Source organism: Macaca thibetana, chromosome 1 (genome assembly GCF_024542745.1).
Source record: "Macaca thibetana thibetana isolate TM-01 chromosome 1, ASM2454274v1, whole genome shotgun sequence".
Classification (NCBI taxonomy): domain Eukaryota; kingdom Metazoa; phylum Chordata; class Mammalia; order Primates; family Cercopithecidae; genus Macaca; species Macaca thibetana.
This window is the reverse complement of record NC_065578.1, coordinates 136,180,205-136,198,151: the sequence shown is the minus strand read 5'-3', so window position 1 is coordinate 136,198,151 and position 17,947 is coordinate 136,180,205. Positions and strand designations below refer to the sequence as shown.

The window sequence follows — 17,947 nt, the reverse complement described above, 5'->3', positions numbered from 1 at the left end:
TAATCAGGGCTCCAGCTCCATTTCTCTTTAATTCTCTCTGCCTTGCCCTTTTGTGGCCAGATTCCTTTTCAGGCTGGCTTATTCATGGTTGCAAGATGTCTGTGAACAGCAACTCAGCCAACAACAACTCATCTAAGGAGAGAGGAGCTATTGTTTCCTACAGCCATTGCATAGAAGTCCTGAGCTTCCTTCTGATTGGACCACCCCAGGACCAGTCATTGAGGGCATGCCATGTGCTGATTGGCTCAGATTCAAAAACCTATCACCTTGTCAAATGGGTTGGGATTGACTTATACCATGGGGCATGATATGGTTTGGTTGTGTCCCCACCCAAATCTCATCTTGAGTTGTAACTCCCATCCCACATGTCATGGGAGGGAAATGGTGGGAGGTAATTGAATCATGGAGAGGGTTTTTTCCATGCTGTTCTTGTGATAGTGAGTAAGTCTCATAAGAGCTGATGGTTTTATAAAGGGGAGTTCTCCTGCACAAACTCTCTTGCCTGCCACTATGTAAGACGTGACTTTGTTCTTCATTCACCTTCTGCCATGATTGTGAGGCCTCCCAAGCCATGTGGAGCTGTGAATCAATTAAACCTCTTTCCTTTATAAATTACCCAACCTTGGATATGTCTTTAGTAGCAGCATGAGAACAGACTAATATAGTAAATTGGTACCGGTAGTGGGGTGCTGCTGTAAAGATACCCGAAAATGTGGAAGCGACTTTGGAACTGGGTAACAGGCAGTTGGAACAGTTTGGAGGGCTTGGAACTTCCTAGAGACTTGTTGAATAGCTTTGATCAAAATGCTGATAGTGATATGAACAGTAACATCTAGGCTGAGGTGGTCTCAGATGGAAATAAGGAAACTTGTTGGGAACTGGAGTAAAGGTCACTGTTGCTATGCAAAGAGGCTGGTGGCATTTTGTCCCTGCCATAGAGACATGTGGAACTTTGAACTTGAGACAGACGATCTGGGGTATATCTGGCAGAAAAAATTTCTAAGTGGCAAAGTGATCGAGGGGAAGCAGAGCATAAAAGTTTGGAAAATTTGCAGCCTGGTGATGCCATAGAAAAGAAAAACCCATTTTCTGGGGAGAAATTCAGGCCAGCTGCAGAAATTTGCACAAGTAACAAGGAGCCCAATGTTAATCACTAAGACCCTACCCAAATCTCATCTTGAATTGTAGCTCCCATAATTCACACGTCGTGGGAGGAACCTGGTGGGAGGTAACTGAATAATGGGTGCGGGTTTTTCCCGTGCTGTTCTCCTCTTGAGATCTGATAGTTTTATAAAGGGGAGTTCTCCTGCACAAGCTCTCTTGCCTGCCCCCATGTAAGACATGACTTTGCTTCTCATTTGCCTTCTGCCGTAATTGTGAGGCCTTCGCAGCCATGTGGAACTGTAAGTCCTTTAAAACTCTTCCCTTTATAAATTACCCAGTCTCGATTAGAAGCGTGAGAACAGACTAATACAGGGCACCACCCCTAGAGCTGGGTGAGACCAATGCCTCTCAAACTGATGGTGGCTACACAATGGGGAGGAGAACGGGTGACAAACATTCCCAATGTCTACCACACTTTGGTAGCAATTTAAACTTTTTTTTTTTTAATTTAAAGGGTACTTTCTAGGTATAAGGCATTGTAAGAGATATAAAGATACACAGTTGACAATCTCTTTGATATAAAAAGACAAGCTGACAAATAACTACAATACACTATTATTAGGTGTAATGTAAAAATGACACGTGTAAATGCTAAAACAAAGTACGAGAAATGTAAAGGAGAGAGACAGATTGTTTCTGACTGAGGTGATCAGAGAGGTGTTGCATACCAAATAACACTGGAATTAGGTTTTAAAGAGTGAGTGGGATTTTAATGATTACAGGAGAGAAGGGAGAGCATGGGAGGCAGGGGAGCTTTAAGAGTAAAGCCCCAGGGGCAGAAAGCCAAGGGAAAGGTTGGAGAAATGGCCCAGGTAAGTTGGAGGACAAGTTCTAGAAGTTGCTGCTAAGGCAAGAAATATTTCCCCCACACAAAGAAATCTCAGAGTTCAGATAATACCTGAGGAACTAGGATAATAAAGTCAGGGTGCAAGGTGAATATGTCTTTACTTTCTCCCATAAAGAAATCTAGCTTAAGCCTCCATTTACCTGATTAGTGAGAAATTTAGTATCTCCTTCGTGGGGCTCCCCCAACTCCTTAATTTTGTTCAACCTAACGCTTTACACAGTCCAAAGAGGGAGCAGGGCCAGTCTGACTTTCACATGCAGCCAGAGGCCACTGGTCTCTCGTCAGTCTGGTGGACAACACGCATCCCCAGGTCTCTGTGGCTCCTCAGGGAGGACAGTATCACTCATGTCACTTTGAACTTGGTCATGAGTGTTCCTTCCCAGGATCCCGGGCCATTATCTCAGAGCTCTGCCCTTTAGTTAAATTCAGTTTCCCCATTTGCCAAGTCACTCGCTGTCCCAAGGACTTTGGATAAGAAGTAGTTTGGGATATCCATGTGGATGCAGAATTTATTTATTTATTTATTTATTTATTTATTTATTTAGAGACAGTGTCTCACTCTGGTGGAGTGCAGTGGTGTGATCCCAGCTCACTGTAACCTCTGCCTCCTGGGTTCAAGTGATTCTCCTGCCTCAGCCTCATGAGTAACTGGGACTACAAGAGCCCACCACCATGCCCAGCTGATTTTTGTATCTGTAGTAGAGACGGACTGGCTCATCTGGCCAGTCTGGTCTCAAACTCCTGACCTCAAGTGATCCTCCCACCTTGGCCTCCCAAAGTGCTGGGATTAGAGACGTGAACCACCGCGCCTGGCCCTGGATGCAGAATTCCTATCCTCTATTCCTCCCTGGAATCCACCGCACCCTAGAAGGCAGGGAGATTTTCCCTGTTGGCTGTCCCTCAACCCCCACCATGGGCTTCCCCCTTGTGCACACTTTCCTCGTCACACACACCCCGCTGGGGTTCGTGGGGTGGAGGCATCCGTCTGAAATACTTGACATCTCTCTCATGGGTGCAAGGAAAGAAAATAAAACCCAAAGTTCAGACACCACTGGGACATTCTATTCTATTCGGATTTATAGGTCCACACCTCTTAGCCTCTTCCAGGATTGCTTATTTCACCCAAGGGAGCCAGGCCCTCCTGTGCTCTTTTATTAACAGTTCATATTAATATTTAACCTTCTTGGTCATTGGCAACATCTGTGTCCTTGGTCCGTCCTCACCTTGAAGTTGAAATTATTTTATTTGCAGCCACTTAGACCCTGCCTTGATGGCATTTCCTGGCCACGCAGGCTCTGAACTAAGTCTCACTGTCTGTTTTGGATGCACGGTGACTCTCTTTCTGAGACAGAGTCTTGCTTTGTCACCTAGGCTGGAGTGCAGTGGCGCAATCTTGGCTCACTGCAACCTCTGCTTCTGGGTTCAAGTGATTCTTCTACCTCAGCCTCCCGAGTAGCTGGGACTACAGACACATGCCACCATGCCCAGCTAATTTTTGTATTTGTAGTAGAGATGGGGTTTCACCATATTGGTCAGGATGGTCTCGAACTCCTGACCTTGTGATCCGCCCACCTTGGCCTCCCAAAGTGCTGGGATTACAGGCATAAGCCACCATGCCCGGTCGGTGACTCTCTTTTCTAAACTCCCTTTCACAATTTCGCTGTCTTCACCCTGCTTTTGTATACTCAAAAGGAAGTGGGCAACAGATTGTCAGAATTAGGCTTGGCTCATGGTTTGCAGCTTCTCGCCTGTTTGCTGCTTCTCTAGTTTAAAAACTTGGGGTTCTAAATGTGGAAATTACTCCAAAACTTAGGTGAATTAGAAACAAGTATCCAGTGACTGTCTGAGGGAGAACAAAGTAAAATACATATTCAGCAACTAGGCAAGTAGGATGGCTTCCCCCACACAGTACAGCATTTAAGAACAGGAGAATGAATTATATGTTGTTTTGTTTTGTTTTTGAAACGGAGCCTCACTCACTCTGTCACCCAGGCTGGAGTACTGTGGCATGATCTTAGCTCACTGCAAACTCCACCTCTTGGGCTCAAGTGATTCTACTGCCTCAGCCTCCCAAGTAGCTAGGACTATAGGCATGTGCCACCATGCCTGGCTGATTTTTTGTATTTTTAGTAGAGACGGGGTTTTGCCATAATGGCCAGGCTGGTCTCAAATCCCTGACCTCAGGTGATCTGCCTGCCTCGGCCTCCCAAAGTGCGAAGATTACAGGCGTGAGCCATGGTGTCTGGCCCTATAAGCTTTTTTTCAATTCAATGACTACTTGCCTAATTTTGAATGGCCAAAATAACCTTCCAGTTATTTTCCCTTAATGGAATCAACCTAGAATAGTTGCCTGGGGAGAGGGAGCTGGGGGGCAGTCATTGGAAAGAGACATGAAGGAACTTTTTGGAGGTATAAAATTGTTCTATATTTTGATTAAGGTGTTAGTTACAGGATATTATCATTTGTATGAACCGTGGACCTTAGATCTGTGCATTTTATCATATATAAATTATATCTCAATTTAAGCATAGAAAAATTAAACCAATGATTATGATATACTTTGCTAATGTCCATATGCTACAGTGTGTTGAAAAGAAAAATAATACCCTACTGAGAAGGTAGACATGTACTGCAAGCATAAGCTATGAAAACAGAAAAGCCGCAGACATTGTTAACGGACTGAGCTGGGATGTTTCCAGTTGTGGGGATTCTGAGCCTCTTTTGTCATGTGCTTAATCACTTCTAATTGTACAGTCAGCTAATTACAGTAATTAGTCTTGCCTTAGTTCAACAGAGTTGAACTAAGTCATTCTCTTAACAGGACTGGGTTGGATTTTCCTGCATCTAGCGACTTCCTCAGATTGTGGCCTGCAATGGTGCATTCCTGGGGCTCGAGAAATGATTTGTTTGTGCTGGGTTTTCACCACAGAGTGAGGGGTGAGGGATGTGACTAATCATGGAGCCAGTGAGTTATGCGTGTCAGGCCTCTGAGCACAGCAAGAACACTTTGGGCTCTACACTGTCACCACTCTTGGCGTACTGACCCAGGCTTGGTTAGGTACAAGTCAATCACATTTTTTTTTTTTTTTTTTTTGAGACGGATTCTGGCTCTGTCACCCAGGCTGGAGTGCAGTGGCACGATCTTGGCTCACTGCAAGCTCTGCCTCCCAGGTTCATACCATTCTCCTGCCTCAGCCTCCCAAGTAGCTGGGACTACAGGCGCCTGCCACCACGCCTGGCTAATTTTTTGTATTTTTAGTAGACACGTGGTTTCACTGTGTTAGCCAGGAGGGTCTCGATCTCCTGACCTTGTGATCCGCCTGCCTCGGCCTCCCAAAGTGCTGAGATTACAGGCATGAGCCACAGTGCCCAGCTGTCAATCACATTTTGAAAACATACAGGATTATTCACTGCAGCACCGTTGCAATAGCAAAATAATAGAAACAGTCTGTAGGACAGGAGACTGGTTAAATAAATTATGGTTCATCCATATGATACTGAGAAAAAGAATGAGGATGCTCTCTATGTACTGATCTGGAAAGAGCTTCAAGCTATATTGTTACATGAAAAAAGCAGAACTGAGTGCATATTTGTATAAAATATAAAAGTATAGGTTTGTATTTGCTTGTTTATGTACAAAGAAACTGAAAAGAGAAAACAAACTTAACAACAGGGAAGATGTTTATTGGGGAGGGCAAGGAAATTGGGGGCATGAGGGTTGGGAAGTGGGTAGGAAAGGGATGGAATTAGGGAAGACTTCACTGCAAACCTTTATAAAATAGATGTTTAAATATTCAAATGAATGTATTATTACCTAATAAAAGATTGAAATCAATTAATTAAAATGTACAAGACTTTTTTTTTTTTTTTTTTTTTGAGACAGAGCCTTGCTCTGTCGCCCAGGCAGTGGCATGATCTTGGTTCACTGCAAGCTCCGCCTCCCGGGTTCATGCCATTCTCCGGCTTCAGCCTCCCGAGTAGCTGGGACTACAGGTGCCCACCACCACACCCAGCTAATTTTTTTTTTTTTTTTTTAGTACTTTTAGTAGAGATGGGATTTTACCATGTTAGCCAGGATGGTCTTGATCTCCTGACCTCGTGATCCGCCCACCTCGGCCTCCCAAAGTGCCGGGATTACAGGTGTGAGTCACCATGCCTGGCCGAGTTTTTAAGAATAGAAAAAAGTTTTAGGGGGAGGAGAAGTCCAGTGATCATATAATCTAACATTTCCCAAATAGTGGTTTGTAAAGGTATAATGAGAAATGTGTGTATTTAAAGCAATAGTGGGTGGGCCTGGTGGCTCACGCCTATACTTGGGGCGGCAGAAGCAGGCAGATCACTTGATCCCAGGAGTTTGAGACCAGCAAGGGCAACATAGTGAGACTCTGTCTTGACAAAAATATTAAAATAAAAAATAAAATAGTTGAGCATGGTAGTGCTTGACGGTAGTCCCAGCTATTCAGGAGGCTGAGGTGGGAGGATCACTTGAGCCCAGTAGGTTCAGGCTGTACTGAGCCATGGCTGTCGCACTGCACTCTATCCAGCCTGGGTGACAGTGAGACCCGGTCTCAAAATAAAATATAACAAAGCAGTAGCGGAATCTGTTTTGACTCCTACTTTCTTATATTTAATTCATAATTTTTTCTTTTTGAGACGGAGTTTCGCTCTTGCTGACTAGGTTGGAGTGCAATGGTGCAATCTGGGCTCACTGCAATCTCCACCTCCTGGGTTCAAGCGATTCTCCTTCCTCTGCCTCCCAAGTAGCTGAATTAGCTAGGATTTCAGGCATGCACCACCATGCCTGGCTAATTTTGTATTTTTAGTAGAGACGGGGTTTCACCATTTTGGTCAGGCTGGTCTTGAACTCCTGACCTCAGGTGATCCACCTGCCTTGGCCTCCCAAAGTGCTCAGATTACAGGCATGAGCCACTGTGCCCGGCCCATAGAAGAATTTTTAAGCAACTGTTTTCCCATTATGACAAAACTCTCTGAGAGTCCCTGGGGTGTGGAGTGGACACAGTAGACAGCCATGAAGAGCAGGTGTCCAGGCTATGACTCAGTTGCTTAGGCATCTTTCTGCTTGAAAACACCTCCTCTTGGCCAGGCATGGTGGCTCATGCCTGTAATCCCAGCACTTTGGGAGGCCAAGGTGCGCGGATCACGAGGTCAGGAGATTGAGACCATCCTGACTAACACAGTGAAACCCTGTCTCTACCAAAAATACAAAAAATTAGCCGGGTGTGGTGGCAGGCACCTGTAGTCCCAGCTACTCTGGAAGCTGAGGCAGGAGAATGGCATGAACCCGGAAGGCAGAGCTTGCAGTGAGCTGAGATCGCGCCACTGCACTTCAGCCTGGGCGACGAGTGAGACTCTGTCTCAAAAAAAAAAAAAAAAAAAAAGAAAAGAAAATACCTCTTCTTGTGCTTGTACAGTTAAAATTTGTTTATTTTTTATTTCTTTTGAGATGGATTCTCCCTCTGTAGCCCAGGCTGGAGTGCAGTGGTGCAATCTCAGCTAACTGTAACCTCTGCCTCCCAGGTTCAAGTGATTCTCCTGTCTCAGCCTCTGGAGTAGCTGGGATTACAGGTATGCACCACCACGCCCAGATCATTTTTTTTTATTTTTAGTAGAGACGGGGTTTCACCATATTGGCCAGGCTGGTCTTGAACTCCTGACCTCAGGTGATCCACCCGCCTCAGCCTCCCAAAGTACTGGGATTACAGGCGTCAGCCACTGTGCCCGGCCTGTTTTTATTAACCATGTTTAATTAATACCCCAAATGGCCCAGGAATGAAAAAGAATCTTGCTGTTGAAGACAGCTAGGTAATGTGGAGCATGAAAATTATTATTCTACAAATATGCCTCAGGACTTTTTCTGCAGATCTGAAAACTGTGATTAATCAACTTCTCATATAGAAAATTCAGCTCTTCCACTTTAGAATCTAGTGTTAATGAGAAAATGTTGCAGCCAGTGTATAAAATGATTTTCCAGGTATTATAAAGAAAGACTATATTTGATGTGTCATTTATAAATGAAGGATGAAATCATTAAAGTTAACTAGTTGATTTTGGGTGTGCAAAATGTGAGAATTTCATATACTTATTATCTGTGGAGCAGTAACATCATGATGACTTTACAAATTAGGAAAGTCACTAAACAAAGAACAACAACTATAACAAGGAGCAGTAACTACAAACCCTCGGGAGGGAGGAGAATCCGATTTCCAGAGATGCTACATTATATTATTTAAAATGTCCAGTTTTCAACAAAAAGCACGAGACATGCAAAGATACAAGAAAGTATGGCCCATGCACAGGGGAAAATGCAATCAATAGGAATATAGATAATGTCTCCACCATTGGACTTATTAGACAAAGACTTTAAGTCAGCTACTTTAAATATATTCAAAGAAATAAATGAAACCATGTCTAAAGAACAAAATAAAAGTATAAATTTTTTTTCTCACAAAATAGGGAATATCAATAAAAACAAATTACTTTTAAGATCATCAAACAGATGTTCTGGAGTTGAAAAATATAATAACTGAAATGAAAAATCTAGTGGGGGCTCAACAGCACATTAGAGCAGGCTGGAGAAAGAATAAGCAAAATTGAAAATGGGACAATTGAGATTATCCAATTTGAGGAACAGAAAAAAAAAAGAATGAAGGGAATAAACAAACAGAGCCTCAAAAATCTGTGGGTTCCATCAAGCATACAAACATACTTATAATGGGAGTCCCAGAAGGAGAGGAGAGAAAAAGGACATAAAGAATATTTGAAGAAGTAGAAGAGAACTTCCAATTTTGATAAAAAGTATAAATAGGCATGCTTTTTATTTTGATAAAAAGCATGTCCAAGAAGCACACTGAACTTCAAATAGGATAAACTCAGAGAGATTCACACCTAGACACATGATAATCAAACTGTTGAAAACCAAAGGCAAAGAGAGAGTCTTGAAATTAGCAGACCACAAATAAAAAAACCAACTTACCCTGTATTAGGATTCTCAATAAGATTAACATCTGATCTCTGGAGGCCAAGAAGGCTGTGGTATGACATAAAATGCTACCGAAAAAAAAAACAACACAAACAAACAAACAAAAAACACCCCTTAATTAAGCTTTCTATATCCAGCAAAACTATCCCTCAGAAATAAAGGAGAAATCAAGGCATTCTGAGATAAACAAAAACTGAAGAAATTCATCACTTAGCAAATCTTCCCTGTAAGAAATAAAAGGTGCTCTTCAGGCTGAAAGGACTTGAGGCATTAAGTCAAATTCACATGAAATGAAGAATACTGGTAAAGGAAATTACATAGGTAAATATAAAAGGCAGCATAAATATGCAATAATTATAAATGTGTGGTTATGGGCATATAATGGATAAGAATGTAATCTGTATGACAATAACAGCACAAAGGAGGGGAGAATGGAGCTCTATAGGAGCAAAGCTTTTGTATATTATTGCAATTAAGTTACCATTAATTCAAACTAGAATGTTATAAGACGTTCATTATAATCCCCAGAGCAACCCATAAGAAAGAGGGAGGGAGTGATGAACTGTGTCAAATGCAGCTGATAGTTTAAGATGAGATCCGAGAATGACCATTTGATTTGGCAACAGAAAGGTCACTGATGAACAGTTTTAGGGGAATGGTGGGGACAGGTGTCAAACCTGACTAGATTGCTGTAGGTAGAATAGGAGAAAAGGAAGTGGAGATAATGAATATGGATAATTCTTCCAAGAATTTTGCTGAAAATGAGAGCAGAGAAATGAGAATGGAGGTGAGCCCAGGAGATTTTTTAATGGATTTGTATGCTGATGGGAATGCCGCAGAGTGGGAAAAACTGTCTCCTCTGTCACTGTTGTTAAGGGAGAAGTTTGAAGATCAGAGGAAAGTTATTGGAGTATCATACTTTTCACCCTAAAGTCCCAGGCACAGGAATCTTTGATTATTGGGAAAATACACACACACACACACATTTGTTTGAGTGTGTTTATATTACATAATACTGTACTCACAGATACATTTTTAAAAAATGTCTTAACTAAGATGGCAGTATATGATCATTAACTAATACTTTCAGGCATAACAGACAATCAGAGTGAGGTACCCCATGAATGAAATCTGTTTCAAATATTTTCTTGATAATTTTGAATTTTATTCAAAATTTGAAAGGCTGTATTATTAGCTACAGTTAGATCTGTCCTTGACCTTGCCTTGTAGTGAGGTTAACAAGAATAGTAATGACTGTTATTCACTGTTTTCTTCTTGTTCACCCTGCCCACATTATTAGTGTTATCTTCAGGCTGGGCTTTCTTTGCAGACACCTTGTTTAAAAAAACTTTTTATTATAGAGAATTGCAAACATATGTAGGTAATAATATAATGAACCCCAGTAGACTCATCATTCATCTTCCACTATTATCAACTTGTTACCTACAAAGCTGGTCCCCCACAAAATGGAGTCTTTCCCTCTTTGGTGTCCCAAAGCCAGTTTGGAAAAACAAAAGCAAGTGTCAAGTAGTGCAGGCTTTATTGGATGGCCACGGAATTGAGAATAAGGAGCTTGGTTCACGAATTAACTTCTCAGCTTGTGAAAGTCAGGAAGTCACAAATATAGGGCCTCTTTAATGAAGGGGTTAGGCACTAAAAGCTAGGGGATAAATATTCATGTCTTTTTGGGAATGGACAGAGAACTTCTCAAAACTAGAGTATTACCTTCCTTTTTTTTTGTCCTTTTATGGTTTCTTCCAGTCATTGTCACGGTGATTATCAACTGTCATGATGCTGGTGGGAAAGTCATTTAGCATGGAAATTAGATTATAATGAAGTTAGAAGTTCTTCAGAGGTCAAGTGAGCTGCCATCTTGGATCTTACCAGTGTTTGGTCATGTGGGGCACCTTCTGACCACAGGTATCCTGTTTCCTAAAGGTAAGCCAGGGTAGAAATTCACCTGTCACATAGGCATGTAATGTAAAGAAACCCATGGCCTGTTCACTTCCCCTGTCCTGTAATATTTTGAAGATAATCCCATATATAATATTATTTCATCTGATAATGTGTATCTCTGAAACACAACGACTCTTTTAAAAAAATCTAACTACAATCCCATTATCACACCTGAAAAATACTTTGCAGGGAAAATCTTTGCACTAAAAGCCAGGTCAAGAAAGAAAGAAATGTGTCTTTAGTATAGTAAAGCTGAGGTCATTATTTAACAGGGAGTAAGGTCAAAGTTGTATTAATTGGAGGAAGATCCTGTCTTTGCATAGACTAGCTGGAGGTCATTTCTCTAGTAAATCAGACTGGCAGTCCTTGAAGAAAAACTAATGTTTGTGGTGGTGGGTTACGCTTGTTTTCAAGGTATTTTAGGAGAGAAGCTGGCCTTGGCATTGCTGGTGGAGTGGGACTGAGGTAGCATGGAAGCGGCCAATTCCCGCCCCACGTTTGTGAAACTAAAGCACCACATCCTCTCCCCACTTACCAGAAGCAGGAGTTGATGACAATCACATTCTCATCCAGCTCAAATCTGATGGGGTAGAGTTCGCAAGATTCAGGAAGTTATGAACCAGGAACTCTCTTATTCCATGGACTGTGGTCTGGATCACTAGGCTGGGAGGGCTTGGAGGAAGCAGGCAGGGAACAGCAGAACTGTGTAAGGGAACAGTTACTGTAGGAGGAAGCAACTGCCACCCTTGAAAGGCCTTGAGGCTTGGTCTTTTTCTCCTGTGTGGGAAAATGGAGCCAGCTGACCTAATCAAGGCAAGTTGTCAACTGTTTGGGGCAGTTACTTGAAACTTTAGTCAAAATAACTCTTTAATTGTCCTTTAACATTTACTTTGTATTTAGTGTGGTGAAGATGGGGGAGGCAGAACTTGGACTGTGGGGAGGGCATGTGAAGGTCTGTGCAGAGAGGAGCACCCACCAGCCGACCAGTGTCCAGCCACAGAGGCCACAAGGCACAGTCTCCATTCTCCTTGGAAGAAAGCCCTCTCCTACCCCTGGGAAGAACGGAGCCTGACATAGAGCTTGTGTTCACCCATATGACACACACTTAGAATTCTGTTCTTGGGGACTCAGGCAGATCTCTGGGAAGCCAAGCTCCAAGTGGTCAACGGGGGGCTGTGAAGTTAGGTTCTGGATTTCAGTATAATAAAGCAGCCTCCATCCCCAATTTTAGGCATCAACATAGAACAGCTAACTTTAAATTTTTCCAAGGGAAAATATAAAACAAACGACTTTCAATTAAGTTAAATGTCAATACTTGTGAAACAAAAAGTACCTGTATCAGTTTAGAAATTTATGTTATGAAGGTGAAGGACTTGCGCCCAGGAGACAGGTCTGTGCCTTTCTCCAAAGATTATTTTGAGGGCTTCAATATTTAAAAGGGAAAAGCAGGCTGGAGAGGAAAGATGGAGGGTATGTTCACATTACTGAATCCACATGTTGCGATAAAGGGAGCAGGTAGGGCAACAATTACGTATTTGTCTAGCGCTCAGTAAATCGGCACTTTACACAAGATAAGGTGAATACAGAGTGGAGATACTTCACCTTTAATCTGTAGCTATCTGCTTAGGAACAAAAGGAAAGGCAGTTGCTTGCATGACTCAGCTTTCAGCTTAATTTTTTTCCTTTTGGCAGAGTGAATTTTCGTTTCACAATACCCCCCCCCCAAAAAAAAAAAAGCGGGGGGAGGCTCAGATTAAGGAACAATCCTTTGGCTTGAGTATTTCATTTTATGAGAAACTCACTAAGTTGTTATTTCTCTCTTTTCCACAAGAACGACTAACAGCTGCAGACCAGTGTTTGAGGTCATCTCAGTGGAAATTGTCGAGCCGACTTTGGCTCACACGTTCCTCTTCTCGTTAGGGAGGGAGTGACGGGGCAAATCTGCGTGCTGGTGGTGGCGGTGCCTCCCAGGGTTGCTCGGCTGGGCCGCCGAGGGCTAGACCCGAGCTCTATCCCGTGTGGGCCGCGCGTCCCCCAAAACCCCGGCCGTCAGCGACTGCGGACACCTGCACGCCGACAAGACTGGCGGGCGGACAGCGACTCGGGTGAGGGTCCTATCTCTCTACCCTAGGGACGCGGGTGGCAGAGGCTTCCTGTTTTGAGGATGGCGCCACACAAAACAAGCAACCTTAGCCTGAAGGGCCCCGACGCCGGAGGTGGAAGTGCACGGCCTTGCCCGCCGCGCTTCCCTTCCTCGGAGTGCTTTTTGTGGGCCCTGGGAAAGGGGCTCTTGCTACATAGAGAGGAGCAAAGAACAGGCCTCGCCCGGTCCTTAAAGCGGCGGCACCCTCCACGGCCCACAGTCGCGTCTGTTCGGTCCACAGCCTCCCTTCCCACGCCCGCGCGGAGGCCCAGCAAGCACCAATCTGAAGGAACACAGGGAACCTTTGCGGCCGCGCACATTGCATCGCAGTGAAAAAGGCGCCCGTTCTCAAGGCGCCCGTTCTCAAGGCGCCCGTTCTCAAGGCGCCCGTTCTCAAGGCGCATGCGCGCAGGCCACCAACTCCAAAGCCAGGCCTCCAGCCCGCGTTTGCTAGAGGGAAAGGTAGCATGGAGGTGGGGAAAAGGAGAACGGGAGGGCCCTGTCTCCTAAGGTAGCCTCCCATTGGCTCCTCTTGCTCCGCCCTCGGTCGCGATTGGCTATGGGCTGGGAGCACGGGCCGAGCACGCTCTCACGCGCATAGCGGCATTCGGCAGGCGGCCGGCGGCCGGCGGCGCAGCCAATGGGAGCGGTCCGCGGGGCGGGGCTTGGGCGCTGGGCCTCCCTGGAAGCTGGCGAGTTGGTAAACAGATCCGGAGCGCGTGCCGGGCGTCAGCGCGGTGGCGAGCGCGCGGAGGCGGGCGCAGAGGGGGCTAGAAGGTGACCGCGGATCCCATCTTCCTGCAGCCGGGTAAGGCTGCCACCCGCCGGCCCGCCGAGTGCCCGGGCGCCGTCTGGCTGCGGCCAGAGCTGGGTTCAACACCCACCTGAGCCCTTCTTGCATTTTCTTCATGTGACAGTGCAGCTTCCCCGCGAATTTCGCTAGCCGCGAGCTTCAGGTCGGGACGCAGAGGGGGCGCCTCAGGTGCAGGGTGGGTCCTCTGCAGTCGTCTCACGTCCCTGGGTCCACCTCAGTCCCTCGGTCCTGCGTCGGGGAGGAGACGAGGGCCACGTGCAGAGCTTTGGGTCCCTGGAACACGCCCGCTGCCTGCCCGACCGTCTTCCGGCTGCCGATCGCCCGTTGCCGGTGCCCTTTGGTCGCCAATACAGCTTTCCTGCTTCGCTTTCTAATAATGTCGTTCTTCACTCCCAGACCCCCTTGCTCTAAGTGTCTGGGGCTCTAGGCTCGTTGCCCCTGGCTGCAGGTTTGGGTCAGAACTTTGACTTCCTTGGCTGGAGCCAACTGTTGGGCTTCACAGGTGGGAATTTTGGGTGAACTTGGGACAGGGGATCCTTTTTGATCCTTTCTTCCTTTCGCTTTTCTTTGGCCTTTCCTCTTACTTCTCCAAACACGGGGGATCTTGTGAGTAAGGTTTGGGCTTACTCCCCTAAACTCGGAGCCTTTCCGAGGCTCATTCTCACCCATTGCACAGAGGTAACAGCCCCTCTGCCAAACCCTCCTTGGGCGATGGGGAATGCTGCAGGGGCAGGTTTGGGTGTTGGGACTCCCCGTTTGGGTGAGAGATGTCAGCTTCCTGAAGGGTGAGAGGCTTTTGTGCAGAGTCTTCCAGCCTGAGTTGGGCCTGCAGCCTGTTGAAAAACTTGTGCACGTTCACTTGGGCCTTGGATCTACGTGACAGGACTGAGTAGCTGGTCATGCCAGGTCTACCGGATTGCCAAAGGATTTGAACATTCATTGATGCCAGCTTGCTAGTTGTCACGCTGTGGATGGGTGGGTCGTCCTGGCAGGAGGGCTCTTGGGAGATTCTTCTTTTGGAGGAAGGCCTTTCTCCTGAGGAGAGACAAAAGGGGAGCTACAGGAGCAGCATCTTTAAGAATCAGGCTGCGGGGCGCGGTGGCCCATGCCTGTAATCTCAGCACTTTGGGAGGCCAAGGCGGGTGGATCACCTTAGGTCAGGAGTTCGAGACCAGCCTGGCAAAAATGGCAAAACCTCATCTCTACTAAAAACAAACAAACAAACAAACAAACAAAAATTAGCCGGATGTGGTGGCGGGCACCTATAATCCCAGCTACTCAGGAGGCTGAGGTGGGAGAATTGCTTGAACCTGGGAGGCAGAGGTTGCAGTGAGCCAAGATGGCGCCAGTGCACTCCCCACTGGGCGACAGAGCGAGACTCAATCGCAAAAAAAAAAAAAAAAAAAAAAAAAAAAAAAAGACTCAGGCAATGGCTTTGAATGTTTTGTTCAGCCTTGCAAATGGTGCGGACTATGCAGAATCATGATTTGGGGACTAATGTTGGGCAGCTAGCTCAAAGGAAAAGTGAACCAGGCAGTCTGGGCACCTCCCTCAGAGCCAGTGTGTTATCTAAGACAAAGTTTTTCAACCTGTGGACTAATGACATTTTGGAACTGTAATTCTTTGTTGGCGGGGGGCCTGGCCTATGCATTGTAGGATGTGTAGCAGTATCCCTGGCTTCTGTCTACTAGACTAGCACCACTCCCTACCCCTTCTAGCCATTGTGACCATCAGAAATGTTTCCAGACATTGCCACATGTCCTCTGGAGGGCAAAATCTCCCTTGGTTGAGAACCACTGAGGTAAGACTCTAAAAAGAGTTGTCCTATGCTGCCAGAGGCCCCTCTGGGACCTGCCCGTGAGTAGGTGAGAGGTTTAGGCAAAGGGTAGTGTTGTGCCTCCTACCCTAACCCAGTGGTAAAAGCCATGTAGATTGGGCTACCTGTGCACCTAGCAGGGCAGAGGCAAAACCTGCAAGCAGAAAAGAGGTAGACACCCATGGGCATGTACTGTGCCTGCTAGATGTGTGGCAGTGACTGCCTGGGTTGGGGGTGCTGGAGAATTGGAAGACTGGTAGCTTCTTGGCTACAGGCAACAAAGGGCACCCAAAAGATCCCCTAACTGACCAAGGAGTGTTACGGGAAAATACCGATACATCCCCACAGGATCAATTAACAGCAAGAAAGAGAAACTCATTTCTCTTGCAAGACTAGGGGATTTGCACATAAGTAACTATGGGCCAGTTTTACAATAGGAAACATACTTAAGCTGAGTGCTGGCACAAAGGCTAACTCAGCTATCCACAAGTGATTCTTCAAGGAGATGCTTTATTCATCCTCACTTTTTGCTCAGACATCTCTGTGTCTTGTGATGTGGAAGGGACCAGGCCTTCATCTGCAGGGAGTAAGTGGCAGGGTGCATTTCAAACATATGTATTTTTACATATACCATCTGAGGGTGCAGTGTGGACATGGGTATAATAATCTGTGGAGTTCTTTTGTAGTTATTTGAAGCATCAGTGTCAAAGTCAGTGAGCCTTTTATTTTTCTTTTCTCCTTGGGTCAGCCTGCTCATCAAAGAGACATTTTTATGTGTGTATGGAGAAGGATGCTTTACTTCTGAGTGTAAATTTTGCCTTCAGTGTAATCCAGAATTTATGCCCCAAATTTCTAAGTCCCAAACCGATAGGCATGCAGAAAAGCTGAAAAACAGGGATTTCTTGCACAGGGCAAGGAAAACCATCCTAAGCCTATTCAATGAGTTTCTCTTTCTTGCTGTTAATTGATCCTGTGGGGATATATCAGGATTTTCCCGTAACACTCCTTGGTCAGTTAAGGGATCTTTTGGGTGCCCTTTGTTGCTTATAGAAAACGATCAGGAAGGAAGGTCACTTCTCCTTTCTCAAAGAGAAGTTTAAAGAAGGCTATTATTGGGAAGCTGAAAACTTGGCAGGATAATTTTCCAGTAAGAACCATGGACACTGAGTCATTATCTTTGTCCGTTGAAACAAGAGCTGTGTGCAAAATTAGACAGGAATATTTAGACAGAGAGTTGTCTTGATTTGACAGTGGCATCTGGAGATACTTCTGTCATTCCTGTTAAGCAACAGCCAGGAACTCGGGAGAGCCAGTGGAAAGGAGGGCTGGTGGGAGTGAGGGAGTTTGAGGGTCCTGCTCTTTCTGGAGTTGCACATGTGGAGGGGTGGGAGTCCACGGAGGTGGTTTGTGAGAAGGACCTCAAGGGGAGATAGAACCGAAGGCATGGATTCAAAGAAATTTATGCAGGTGAAATTTCTAGACTGACTAACTGGCTGGATATATGGCTGAGATTTCTAAGCGGGGGGAGGAGCTGGATGATGGAGGAAGAGCTGGTTTGGGAGAAGGTGGTCATCTTAGTTTTAGACATGATGGGAGCCTATGGGACTTTTTTCCATCCTGTTTGATTAAGGTATAATTTGCATACAGTAAATTCATCCTTAGTGTACAGTTCTATACAGTTTGACAAACACACAGTCACATAACCCCACCACAATCAAGGTATAGAACAATTTCATCACCCTCCGAAATTTCCCTGCGCCTCTTCCCAGTTGCCTGTGGGTCTTTGAAGCGGTGATGTGGTATGTGTGTGTGTAACTTGGTTTGTTCTGGAAATGGGTTCGGTGGTTGAGAGGCCCTGCCTGGCCTGAGGGTGGCGAGGCATCAGTGCAGAGCCTGTGGAGGAGCTCTGGCCGCCCAGGAGCCAGTGCAGATGGCAGGGAGGCTGGGGTGTCAAGGACCAGCCTGGGAACTCCCAGGCCTTGGAGTAGATGGAGGAAGAGGAGCTGGGGGAGGAAGCTGAGGAGGTGAGGCCAGAGAGAAGGGAGGAGGGAGGGCTTCTGGGAAGAGTGTGGGGCCAGCAGGAAACACTGTGGGGCAGGGAGTGGCTGAGGAGACCCACTGGCTTGAGCCCTCAGGTGTCACAGAGGGGCAGCTTGGGGTTGGGGCCAGACAGTGTGTGCTGAGGGAGCAGGGAAGATGGCAAGTGC

General features: G+C 45.7%; 1 protein-coding gene across 2 annotated transcripts in view; it reads left to right on the top strand.

Annotated features, from left to right (window-relative positions):
- Positions 1–17,947, top strand: part of COQ8A (coenzyme Q8A) — a 685,974-nt gene that overhangs the window by 627,712 nt on the left and 40,315 nt on the right. Inside the window, exon 2 of one of the 2 annotated variants that reach the window (XM_050757548.1) lies at positions 13,827–13,918. The gene's annotated coding sequence lies outside the window, so the exon portion shown is untranslated. Of the gene's footprint in view, positions 1–12,732; positions 13,073–13,826; positions 13,919–17,947 lie in introns of those variants that run through there. The other variant, XM_050757557.1, reaches the window with a different exon arrangement.